Source organism: Cupressus sempervirens, chromosome 9 (genome assembly GCF_028749045.1).
Source record: "Cupressus sempervirens isolate cs-2001-9-10 chromosome 9, ASM2874904v1, whole genome shotgun sequence".
Lineage (NCBI taxonomy): Eukaryota > Viridiplantae > Streptophyta > Pinopsida > Cupressales > Cupressaceae > Cupressus > Cupressus sempervirens.
In genome coordinates this window covers 365,413,298-365,425,422 of record NC_143126.1, presented here as the reverse complement: position 1 = coordinate 365,425,422, position 12,125 = coordinate 365,413,298, and the positions used below count along the sequence as shown (strand labels likewise).

At 33.0% G+C, this 12,125-nt stretch overlaps 1 protein-coding gene across 10 annotated transcripts in view; it reads left to right on the top strand.

Annotated features, from left to right (window-relative positions):
• LOC149538810 (protein SEEDLING PLASTID DEVELOPMENT 1-like) overlaps positions 1 to 12,125 on the top strand; it is a 228,623-nt gene that overhangs the window by 71,792 nt on the left and 144,706 nt on the right. The gene's annotated exons all lie outside the window — the stretch shown is intronic.

Here is a 12,125-nt window from a genome sequence, read left to right as displayed (position 1 = left end):
TTGGTGCCCATTTATGGTGAGTCTTGGGATCCTGGCATTCAATTATTTGACACATTGATTCCTATTGTACTGTTTCACCATTCTGAGGTTGGGAAGGTGCATGTCGGGGTACATTGACTGAGGAGTAAAACCGCATTCTTGAGGCGAGTATGGGATCCTGGCATTTGATTTCTACAGGTATGAGTGGATTGCTTGAGGGAAAGCAATCTTTGAGAGGGTAGGCTTTGTAATGTCCCCTTTTTCTGGGACATTATAATTCTGTGTGGCCAGCTCACTTCGCCTAGGTTTCGGGGGCAAAAAGGTTCTTTATAGGGTTCAGTTCAAGATTTGGCCTAGACATTTCCAGTTCTAGACCCGTCAGAGTAGTTTTGGTAGGTTGTCCAGATGCTTACTATTTTTAGTAAGTAATCAGAGCTCAGTATTTTCGATACCTCAGTGTTGGGTTGGAAGCGTCTCGCCGAGAGTTTTCCAACGAGCTATTGCACATGATCATCAGAGTTCATGTGGTTAGTTATTTTAATGCCCGATGACTATATGGTTTAGTGATTAAGTGACTATTAAAGTTCATTTAACTTGTCACTTTATTAAAAAAAGGTACTATGTTCACTTAAGTGACTAAAGGACAAAAAAGTTGCTTTATCCCACATTGCTTGAATGAGCGTGCATCTCATTGGGAAAAGTAATAAAGGTACAACAAGCTCCACTTGAGAGGATATATGAAAATTATAATATTCAAGAAAATATTAATCTGAGAGCTGGAAACAGTTGCTGGTTATTTCTTCTAGGACGCAAACCCTTGAAGAAGCATTTGAAGGTTGGAGGAAAACCCAGCCTTCTTACAAGTTTCATCTACATTGCCAATCTGACTATCATTTTTGTTTATAAGATTGGTTTACTTGGATTATTGCACGTTATTGTATTGCTGCTGTATAATACAGTAACGCATTTGTGGTTATTGTTGTAATTCTTGGTTTATATAAGTATTTTTGAATATTGGAGGAAATAAACGAACCTTTCTGAGTTTTCTTGTATTGAAATCTGCTGGTTATAAATCTACTAAGCTTTGGAAATTGTATCAAGTGTTGGTTTTCTGTTTGGTTTTAAATTTGCAGTTTATATCACGAGTTTTTGGGAAAATATCTGAAAGGGGATATTACGGGATAGTTGCTCCAATAACATATCACTAATCATCTCTCCCGAAAAGATATTTTATTTGGAGTGAATGATGTGAGAGATATACTTTTACATCCACGGCTCAAAGATATCGTATTGTTTGAGTCCAACAATGCGACTAAACAAAGTGATAAGATCATTGATTCCTTTTTTGAAGTCAGAAGGACACTCTTTTTGGCCATCTAACAAGAGTGGGCCTCCTGTTTATCAACCATTTGCATTCACATACTGCATTCTGCCATGTCATTTTTCCATCTCTCCAAGGCTTTCTGTTTAGTGATGTTAGTCACCAACAAAGCAGGTGGAACACGAAAGATTCTGTCTAAGAGTTTCTAGATCTATACTGATTATGGTCTTCCCATCTTGATTCCTAATAGTTCTTGACAGAACATCCAAATTCTTGGCACATCACATAGGAACTCAGGCTCATGAACAGCCTAAGGAAAAGTGGAAACTAAATGAATGCCACTTTGTTTGATATAGAACATATCACTTGTAGATGCAACATCTACTCTCTTTAGGAAATCGTTGGTATCCAAGTGCGAGATATCAGTGTCCTTGATGTTTTCACAATACAAATTCACTTGTTGAGGAGGCAAGGGGTTGTGATACCAGTCATATTGGTACTTCAATTTTTGTTTCTCTTTACCTTTTCTTGGAGTGATCCTCTATTGGGATAGGTGTGTATGCGCAAGAAACTGTGACACGAGAATTCCAAAACATAAGCACATCTTCAAAAGGGGTATCTATTGTGTCTTTTTGAGCATTTAAGCGTGAAGTATGGGACTTTTGCACGGAAGGTATGGTTGGAAGTTATTGGGAGAGAAAACATATGCGAATATTTGAGCTCAAAAATGTGTTTTTATGGTTAAATACCCAATATGGGTTTTTGGAGTATGAAAGCATATGCAGACAACAATGATGTTGTATGGAAAATTCATCGAAATGGGCGGAAAGATGTCTACATTTAGTGAGATTTTGTGTTTTCATCATAAGTAAACATGCAAACAACCACCATCACGAGTTTTTAAATCACGTGGCAGCAGTATGTAAAATATAAATGGAATGTGTGTAAGCATGAAAGTGAGATTTTTGGACGCAAAAGCATGTGGAAAATGAGTTCACTTTATGAGAGTGTTTTTCAAGATTGGTTTTAAACCCGAGTGCATGTACAAGTAAGGTGAAGTACATGCACATGCAATTTGGAGAATTTAGATGGAAAATAGCAGCAGCACATCATAAACATTATGCAAATTTGAAAATTAAAATGAAAAAGCTTGCATAAATAAAAGAACAAATACAACAAAGTCCTATGAAATTGGCGAAGAATCTTACCTTTTCCTTGAGAAGCAAAGGAAGAATCGTTTAATCTTTTATGCAAAATCTGAAGACAATCCAATGGTATTTTCAGATTTAGAATGATTGCATGATTGAGAGTTAAATAGACTTCAAATCTTGACTCAATCTTGGCAAAATGAATGCATTCCTAAGTCAAAATTCGTAATTTGCCAAGTGTAGGAAGTTGGAGATTAAAATGCATCATTTTAGCAACTGTTTTTACCAAGCAATATGCAATATGCGATGCATATTAAGAATGGCATCCAAAGCATTATATGCAACTTAAAAAAGGATTCTAGACAAACTGAAAATGATAAACAATGCTTTGAAACTTAGCTTGAGGTAATGAGTTGAAGACTTGATGGAGAAAAATGATCAAACAAAAGACATTTTTGTGCGAAAATGTGCCCTAAATGGGCTGCAATATGATTTAAAAAAAAAAAATTTGCACTTTTAATGAGCCAAGAATGATCCTTGAGAGATTTAATGCAAAAAATGACCCTATTGGAGGCAAAAATCATTGAGTTTTGGTGATGAATCTTGTGATTCTTTACGTCAAACTATCTTTTTTGCTAAAAACACGCAAAAGAAGTGGGTTTTTACATGTCAAAAACACATGCTTTCTTCTCAAAAATTTCCACTCTTGTATGGTTGATAAAAAACCCATGGAAAATAGAGTAATGGTGCACTTTGCAGCCTCCAAAAAATATGTTTTGCAGCCCGAAATCGCCACTCATCCAAAAACGCATTCAAAGGAAGTAAAAACATGGTTTTAGTAATGAAAAACATGTGCTTTTCAAGCAAAAATCATCATTTTTGCTTCCAACAGTTATGCCTTTAGTAATGATGCACTTTTTGCTGTTAAAAGCACATGGTTTCCAAGACAAAATCACCACTCATAATCAAACAGTTGTAAAAAATAATAAAGATAGGATTTTGATATGGAAAAGCACATGCTTTGTGCCTTAAAATCACCAACTTAATTCTTTTGAGCATTAATGTTAGTCCAAAAAGGCAAAAACAGCCCTTTTCAAGCCATAACACATGTTTTTTATGTTGAAAAACCCACTTTTTTTCAATATTTGCAAGTAAATGCCTGAATAGGAGAAGTAATGACTTGATTTTAATATAGAAAAACATAGGCTTTTAAAATGCATATGGTTTTAGGTTCAAATTCCCCACCTTTATGTATTTTAATTATTGCTCAAGTGAATAAACACTTTAATAGACTTCTAAAATGCAATAACATGTGCATTTGTGTTCAAATTCCCACTTAAAAGTATTTAAGTGATAAAATTTGCATTATTGCCTATAAAAAATCCACCTATATGTATTTATGGCTTATATTTTATTGGCGGTGGGTTTTGAATAGGTGTTTTGCATGTTGATATATGCTATGAATGATAAAAAGTCCACCTTTATGCATTTCAAATGTGTCATATAATTAAATTTAATAAGTAACTATAGTTTTCAATAAAGTAACATGAAAAGACTTAAAAACGCTAATTTTCATAAAACTTTAAAAATTATAGTCAAATCAACTTAGAATGAGCTGAAATTTTAAAATGGATATCGAAATCCACTTTCAATATTAAGAATTATATTATTTCGTGCAATTTTCGATAAAAAACCTACTTATGGAGGATTTTAAATCAAGACGTACTATCACCCTTAAAAACTCCACATTTTCCTCTATAACTTGAGCTAGACAACTCTATTTGAAGCCTAAGTTAGCTCAAGATGAGCAGGATTGCAAGGACCATTATTATAAAGCAAAAACAAGACTCAAAACTATTTACAAAAAAAAGAAAAACAAATAAAAGAGGTGAAAGTTTATCAAAACTCAAGCATTTGCAATCAGAGAAGAATTTTTTTCCCAAACATTTGGGGATTAAACTTGACTAAAACCTTCAAAAGAAACACACAAATAAAGTTATACAGAGTACAATTCAAAGATAATGGATTGCCTTTATGACACTTTACCAATACATTAAAACAAAGAGGGTGCACCTACAATTCATGAGAAAAATGCGTAGGGTTGCCTCAATTTTGCAATCTCAAAATTGAGGGCAATAATCAAGTATCTGGATTCACAAAGATGGTGAGGTTGACCTTGCAACAACACAAGGACCATATACAAAGGTGTTAAAGTAACTAAGACCGTTTCTACAAATATAATCATTGCCATTGTAATTGATGATTTCCAAATGTAGATTTGGATCTCATATAAATATGAGAGGAGACATGTCTCTTCAAGAGACATGAAGAGACATGTCTCTATAGTTAATAACCATTTAGTTTATAAATAACTATATGTATAACTCATCTTTAACATATATATAATATTAATATATTAACCATATATGTAATATAATATAATATTATTATATAATAATATATAATGCATAATATATATAATACATATCATATTGCATATATCATATATATATATATATATATATATATATATAAGATACTTATCTTAAGGACAATTTATCATCAATGAGATAGCTTTAATAAAATCAATCCAACAGAGGCTACAACAAAGTGATGTCTCATAGCTTATGTAAGTCACACACACACACACACATTCTTATCAGTAATATGAGACATAAAACAATGTTCATATAAATCATGAATACAAATACTCAATGTAATGAGTATATCACATCGACTGATGCTATACTTCAACAAGAGGACCAAGAAAGAGATAACCGACAAGAACTACAAGTAAATGTAGTCACCAAATGTTTGAAAGGAAATGTAAAGGAGGCTACCAAATCTTTCTCTATTACAAATGAGTTGAGCATATGGATCCTTGAGTATGATGAGGTTGACCTAACATCGTCTCAAGGATCACACATGGTAGATGGCATAATAATGGGGGAAACAACTTCAGCTTATGGGAAAGTTGCCAATTAGAATGTTCTTTCACCTTCCAAAGAACACTTTGCACTCATGGTTGGGAAAGAGAGAAGTAATGATCCTAATTTAGTCACTTCTTGTATTCCACTTAATCTTCTTAAGGTTGTTAAACATGTGGAATTTACATTAAGCGAATGAATGATGATGATAGCTTGAAAGTTTACTTGTAGAACTTAAATAAAGAGTCATAAGATGGTGAGTTTGAGTTTGTAGACAAAGGGAATCTTTGACCTATTGAAGAGAACAAAAATTGTGCAACCTACTCTCATAAACAAAGGAAGAAACTATTTTGAAATCACACAAAGGCAAAGATGGAGACAGATTATGGGATCGTGGTGCATCTTTAATCAAGGAAATAGTAAGAACCATTTGGAACAATATGATAAGACCTAACCATGTCATCCCTAAACAATTACTTCGCTCTAGAATTGGAATTCTTCTTGTAACATCTTGTGGAAAAATACCAAGATTTTGATTTCATGGCTAAACAACCTTTCCTCTTGATCAATAAAAATTGAGGCTATAAGTTATAAAAGCTTCTGAGTTTGGGATCTAGGATCATCATTAATGCTATAAGAATGCTTGTGAGCAAGCATTTTCCGAGAGGGGAAGATTATCATGCCCCCGAATTTAGAATAATGAGATGATGATTAATGTAAATTTAATTAAATATTGAAATTTATTTATACACCAACCACATAGACATTGCACTCAAAGGCATATACGGGGAAATAAATTAATCGACTAAGTATCTGGACATTATCGAATTACGAGCAAAAAGAAAATAGAAACAGTTGAAGAGAACATTGGATACAATTCCTAGCATCTATCGACTTATGAGAGCATGGATAATGATTATAGTCATGCTAGATCGGTCTGAGGTGTGAAATGGTGGAACCGTCAAGACAAGAAAAGCAACTGTCAAGACAAGAAAAACACACAATATAGAGATAAGATAAGATAAATGGATTAATGTCCAACAAGAGACCACGAAAAGTGTCTAAGGGACTGAAAGTATACAACCAAGGAGGCTAACAATAATAGGATCACCAAACAGTGTCTGGAAAAAGTAGATCAAAAGGCTAATACTGTAAGAAAAGACTCATAATATTACATAGATGAGTATTTATTATGATACAATGACTAATTAATTTGCTCGCCAACGACAACACCATCAATTCGTCAAAATATTAATCAACTTATTATATGCCTCATGGATTGAGTAATAATAACAAATACATGAATCGGGAAGACTATATCAATATCATCTCCTCCAAAATGACAGAGACAAGATGAGCCGATATCTATGTTTAAGAAGCAATGAAGAACTCACAACAAAGAATTATTAAGTCCTTCAAAAACTAGAAAGTTAGCCATTAATATATTGAAGCAGCAATTAAAATGTCGACAACAATGGATACTTATCAACACTTGGTTATATTATCATTCCATACTATTAGCCTTAATCGTATTGCTCTTACATTATACTTAGTTCATAACAATAGATCCAATTATTGTGTTTATTGATTAATCATGGCAATAAACACAACAAATGGAGGCAATAGTTCATTATGCCTATTCTAATGTTATTTATGATAAAAGCCAATCGACTATGGAGGATGTCGCTTGAACAATAAGTATTATACTTGTTCCCTTGTGGACTTATCACTCTTATTGAGTAGTCATCGGGTGCCGACACAACCTTTTATATTCAAGTGCAAGCATCATAACAATTTAATTAAAGACATCGCCATATCAAGCATATTCATATCACCATATTAGAGATGACTCAAGGAAGTAAGCAAATTGCATATACACTACAAAGATTATTAGAGATGGCATATTGCCTATGATTGTCCTTATAACAACATATAATTTATTGTTCATCAAAGATGGCTAGCAGGGAATGTGTGTGAGTTGTATTGGCATATTAGAGACAAGCATAGAATTAGATTAAGGTTTGAACTATTGCAGATATAGCTTTGTAAGCTTGTATTCCAATGTGGCTTTGGAATTACAATTGTAAATACATAAATACTTTTCATCTTTGTCATCCATTATTTCATCATAATATATTGCATTTCCTACATACATTGATGCCTGTCATTGTATAATACACTACATATTGAGCTGCATATTGTATCACAATTCATTAGTTCTCTTAATTTATTATAACATCTGGAATACCAATCATCTTGAGTTGCATTAGCATGGTATTTGGAATTATCAGTCAAGTGTCATTCCACATTTCATTTACACATAAATTTATTAATTCACACAGTGTCCTAACTAATATAAAAGCAGACATCGCATATCATATATATATATATATATATATATATATATATATATATAGACACACACGCACACATGGATATTTGTCTATTATACCCCTATAGAACCCAATGTGTAGTTTTACTTTTCAACCATTTTCATGAAATTAATTATCTATTGTGTGTTAATCCAAGTCATTTTTGGTCTTTCTAGTTTAGTTTCTAAGGCCACCTTGTCATGGTTAATTCTATTCTGAACAACTTTTGTGAAGGATAATGGTGATTTTAACAAGTTCAACGAGTAATAATGATGATGTTTGAGATAGTGTCAAAGACCTCAACAAAGTGGAAAACACTGTGCTCCATGGGAATGTCTCTTGTGCCCAATTCCCCCCGCTCCTAGTACAAGGATAGCACGAGGATGAGAATTTCCCACCCCAAAGCCCATCCCTTTTTTGCAAAATTCCAAAACGTTAATGAAATGGCAATTTGGGCACAAAAGGGGACTCGGGAACGTCGTTTGGTATTGGAAACAACTGAGGTGTCCTTGGTACCAAATGATGCCTCCTATTTTTTAGCTGAAAAACATCCGCTGGTTCACAAATAGTGACTTAATTTTTTTGATTGCTAGGGGGGCCACACATGGGTAGAAACAACAATTAGAAGTTACAAAATCCTATTTGGAAGCTGAAAAGGTAATGTCTTATTCATTTCTTCATTTCAACTATTCTTCACAATAAGAAAAATATAATATCCTGAGCTAGATATTTGCCTAAATTTCTCAAAGAAATCTTAACAATTTCAAACAAATAATTTCTGTAGTAGATTCACATTAACTAGTAAAAATACCAGAAAATATGTATGTCAAAGTATATTTTCAGAAATGAATATTACATTAATCTCCAACATGACAATATTAGAATGCAATCTTAAATACATAACTAAGAGTCAGATTGGAAAACTAGAAAAAAAATTAAGCACAAGCAAGATACTTGTGTGATATCTCCAACAGACAATGGGTTTCTGTCCATTGCCTCCAAACTCAAGGGTCTCCATCCTCAAATATGGTGAAAGAAGTAACTTTCTTGAACTCTCCAAGAGAGAAAAACAATCCAATAACATAAACCAAGCATATTGCAAATGAACTCTCTTTCCTCTTTTAAGCCCAACTTGGTGACTCTTCACATTCCTTTCTCTATTTCTTTGTTTCCTTTTAAAATAGCCATTTCCCACTTTAGAAAATAAAGTGTTCATATAATAATAAAGTGACATTAATAATAGGAATTTATGTTTTGAAGTCACTTCATTAATAGACCATTTAAATCTTCTGGCATTTAAAGTAATTGATCAGATGGACTCAGATAAACATGAGTGGTAGCTCGTTGAAACAATCTCTGTGAGACACTCCCAATCAAATTTTGAAATGCTAAGAATGTTGTAATGTCCCCACCATTAGGGTTACATTAGAATACATAATAATTGTAAAAGATTGACCTGATAATAATAAATCTAGCTAAGGTATCCATATCCTTAAGAATACTTAATTATCATATGCAATAAGTGTTCTTCACCGGCATAGCCCTGATCATATACGACATTCATCTTAGAATGCCCTCCACCAAGACAAATTGGATCATACAATGAGATCCATGTGAGATACCCTCCACCAAGTTGTACTTGGATCATTCTCCACCAAGTGCACTTGGATCATAATATGACATTCATAGCAAATGTCCTCCACCAAGTTTATACCTGGATCGTATTATGACATTTAAAATAAATGCTCTCCACCAAGCATAGCTTGGATCAAAGATATTAATATCATTCAATCTTTTATTTTTTTTGGTTATCGATTCCATATATATATATATATATATATATATAAACATCAAATGTAAATAGAGCTTGTATATAAGCTCACTCTCTCATTTAAATTAAGAAATGAATGCTTAGTGCATAGTTATTAATTCTAATATATTTATTTATGGATATTCTTGACGTACCTTATTTGGGACCCGATACCTTAATACCGGCTAGGGCTCTCTTTCTTAATGTGATCGTTCTTGTAACTATCTATAATATGTGTGCCTTAATGTTTACTACCTTGATCGGGTGTTTATATTTGTCCTTTGTGCCTGTGCTTACTTGTGCTTCCCTCGTCAAAGGTCTGATCGCCCTTATTGACTGTTCTCGTCAATCATGTCACGTGGTATGCAGTGTGGAATACTTCTTGTGCTCGTCGTAATACTTCTACAAATCGATGAGTCTTCCCACGTCACCCCTATTCATCCAATGGCGGGTGCTTAACTTGTTTCGTGTTCACAATGGAATCGTGGATGTTGAATGATGTACGAACTCCTTACTAGTCCTTCCAACACCCTCTATGTAGGGTGGTCTCATGGATGCCACGTCACACATTCATGCACTTACAGTTACACACAAATGTTTGTTTATTGTCGATTCTTGGGTTTCGCCTGCAGATAGAATCCTTCGTATCTAGTACAGTCCAATGGTGTTTCGCTAAGATATGTTTCTCCTTTATTTATTCGTCCATCTTATAGTCACGGGTCGTGACTACTTGACCCGTGACTCATTAATTATTCTATTGCTAGGCATTTTATTAATTATAAAATGTAATCATTATATTATTTAATATTATAATGAATATGGATGTTTATCAAAGGTAATATATTATTATTATTACCATTTATACATATTTAGGCTAGAGATATGATTAGAATTAATTATAATATTGTTTATTTGAATATTGGTAATATATTTAGTTTACATTAGACTTATCTATGTATTGAAATGAGATTACTTATCATTATAATTGAACTATTTCTAAGGATAAGACATTATATATGTATTTAATAAAAATGTTTATACATTAATTCGAGCTCGTGACAAATGTTGAGCCTGATTACTTACTACACATAGTAAGTATTTGGAAACCCTACTAAAACAATCTTGATAGGTTGGAAACTGGAATTGCCTAGGCCAGAACTCAATCTGATCCTTGAGAAATCAATGTTAGCCTATGAGACCAAGGAAAAATGGTTAAAAACACATCAAAATTTACTGGCCTAGAAAAGGGGACATTATTAAAATGAAAGAGCAACAGAAGGAAAGTTTTCATTTTATAGTTGCAAGAGGAGGGTTTGAACAAAATATTAATCCAAATATGTGTTTCATCATCCATTTTCTTATAGCCATTTGTTTTGCATTGTGCAACATACAGAGAGGGCATTTTTTTTTAGTGCCTTGAATTTGATGATAACATCACGCACCGTAGAAAGATCAGAAATCTCCATTGTCTTTGATATCCTCCATCCTTACTGCATCTGCATATGCTGATTGCACAACCTTGGAATTTGTCACCAGAGAATCTTGCAAGTGTTTTGCCAAAGATTTATGTGGACCAATTTGTTCATTGTGTGAGAACCAAAATCTGCAGAGTCTAAATCAACATTGACCCTGATTGTATATTCTGAAGTCATTCTTTCAACTGCAATCAAAATACCGTGTTCATCAAGAATCTAACATCCCATTTGCTCTAAATCACATGTGATCCTTGTTTGTATTGCTTGGCAATCTCCAAGGGTTCTTTGCAACTTTTTTATCAGTTTTCTCAGTGTTTCTTCTTTGTAGCCCATAAGTCCTTGATATCTAAAAAACATTTCACATGATGGCAGTGTTGGTTCCCAAAATTGTAGATTGGAATCCTACGAGCCTTGCCAACTCGATGTTGGGATATCCAACCGGTTATAGCCAACTTGACGGGATTGATCGATACAATCCAAATCCCCTGCATTTCTGACTTTGCAAAACCAAGGTGGGTGTACCTAATCCTAAACAAAACACTTAAGCCCAGAATGCTTATAGTAGATTGGTTAGAATATGAATGCAACAAAAGTTTTCCAAACGAAAAGAATTTTAGAAAACATTAAACTTGCAAATTATGAATTAAGAATAATAAATGAATATATGATTTTTTAAAATAAAAGTAATTGTTATAGATGATTGCAACAAATGAATATATTAATTCTTCAAAAGAAAGATATGAAATGATTGCCAATTTATGGATTGTGAATTATGAAAAATATAAAGACCAGTGCCGAAGGGCGATAGAGTCAGTATTATAAGTTCAAAACATACAACTTTATAAAATTCTACGCACATCAATTATAAACAATTTAGTAATCAAGATGCGACAGATCAAATATATGGACGCAATTTTAAAATAGTCTAGAATGTATTTTAACTCCTGTGGTTCAAAGACAAACTAGACATAGATTTGGAAACAATCAAATATATCACAATATCTATGATGTTCGATTTTAAAATGCTATAATTGATCTGTCCACTTATGTATCATATAAATTATTTATAAAATTAAAATAATAAATATAAAGG